We start from the raw sequence: 2,002 nt of genomic DNA on the forward strand, positions 1-2,002 counted from the left end.
TTTTTTACCTTCTTTTTTTTAGGCTTTCACACAGAGACTAGAACTGATTGGCAGGACTGACAATGCTAATGCTAATATTTTGCTGAACAAATTGGCCAAGTCTTTCCAAATAAAATTGATTTATAAATACATTCTACCAATGAGAGATGCCAGGTCAGAGTAAGTATATTGCTACTATGGTATTGTAACTTCAGTGTTTATGTTTATTTTTACTTCTATATTAATTTGTGTTGAGGAGTATATTTTCCATACTGCTAGAAGGAGAAGATGGCTTATTACGTAATACAGTTCTTGGTATAATAATGTTTTGTCCTGGAAATGTCAACCAAAATACAAAAATATAGATAGATAAAATACTTAATATTATCTAACTCCAGACTACACACAATATCCAAAATCCAGGAAAGGACCATTAAATAAACCATGTTCCGAATATTGTAAGATCTACCCCACAAATGTTTTCCCCTGTAAACTTATTTTTGTATTATTACTATAAATTAGAAAAATAATTTTGGACTAAAATATTCAGTTTAGTGGCTTTAGCATTCACAGAGGGCCAATATTAAGTCACTGACTTATTAGAAACTGCTAAGATGTAGAGAAATAGAACATTTTAAGTTGGAGGACTCTCTCAAATATTGAAATTGGGATGTTACAACTATATCAGATCAAGAATACACAATATATGTGCATAATGATAGCTATACACAGTAGCGATTTCATTTTCTAAAATAAAAATTCTATAAATGGGACCACTTTTTATTACTTTTTGGAGTTGGGCTGAACATGAAATAGACTTTACATGTATACATACCTATTCAGGTCAGACACTCTTAACTGCACCTTATAGAATTTGAAGAATCAGGAAAGACATTAGTCTTAATGAATTCATAGTCAAGCTCCAACTGAGCTTTGCTTTGCTTTATGTTTTCCCAAAGCAAAGCAAGGCTCAGTTTGAGCTTGGCTAATGTCCAGGTTTGCAGAGCAGGGAAACATGAGATGACTAGTAATACATTAATCAAAATTGCAGAGCACTGCTACCTTTAAAAAGAAAAGAAGAAAAGAGATAGTAGGTTACCACTTGAAAAAGTGTCTTGGAAGAGAAGTTGGTAAATGGGTACAACAGAACAATTAGAGTAAGTTCTAGTGTTCAGTAGCACAGTAGGTTGATTCTATTAAGAATAATTAATTGTATATTTCAAAATAGAAGAGAAAATATAGAATATTCCCAACACAAAGAAATGATGTTCTAGGTGACAGATATCCCAATTAACCTGATTTGCTCATTATATATTATGTACACATATGAAAATATCACTTTCATCTCATAGACATAATTATTTATATACTTTAAAAAAGTATATAGGGCATCTAACAAACATGTAGCCCGTAGATCTAACTAATGCTCAGGCAGCGCCGATAGTCCTCAAAAACTCACAAAAACAGGCCCAAAGATGAGAACATTTCTGGAATGCAATTTACTTGTGGATCAGAAACACAAACTTACTTCGCCTTATATATCCTACTTTATGAAGTTGAGACCTGGATTTTGAGTGATTTGAGAGATCAGATTTGAAGAAGGCACAGTAGAGTCAGTTACGTAACAGTAACAAAATGTATTCAATATAAAGTTTGGTTTATTGTTATTTAGATGAAGCCACTCATCTCAATCCTATGAAATTCATCAGAGCTGTAGAAGTTTACATAAGGCACAGTAGGCCTAATAGCTATGGAGAACAAACAGCTTGAGTAAAACTGGCATATTGTCAACCAATGAGGATACTTTAGTCTGGAGAACTTCCCTCAAAATGTATCAGACCACCAGCCTTGGCTTGATTACAATGTTAAATCATATTGAAATGGTCATTAAGATATCCTGTGGTTAAATTAATCAACATGGTTTTTAAAATTATTCTATCTTTAATCTATAATTGGTCTCTCAAAAGCAAGGACCATGTATATTGAATTGAACAAATACACTGAATAGCTACTGTGTACTAGG

At 32.6% G+C, this 2,002-nt stretch overlaps 1 non-coding gene across 1 annotated transcript; it reads right to left on the reverse strand.

The window, feature by feature from the left end:
• Positions 1–901: 901 nt before the first annotated feature.
• On the reverse strand, positions 902–955 carry MIR7208 (microRNA mir-7208). The gene has a single exon (NR_128398.1). It is a non-coding gene; the product is annotated as a microRNA mir-7208 (primary transcript).
• Positions 956–2,002: the final 1,047 nt, after the last annotated feature.

Source organism: Macaca mulatta, chromosome X, assembly GCF_049350105.2.
Source record: "Macaca mulatta isolate MMU2019108-1 chromosome X, T2T-MMU8v2.0, whole genome shotgun sequence".
NCBI classification, from domain to species: Eukaryota; Metazoa; Chordata; class Mammalia; order Primates; family Cercopithecidae; genus Macaca; species Macaca mulatta.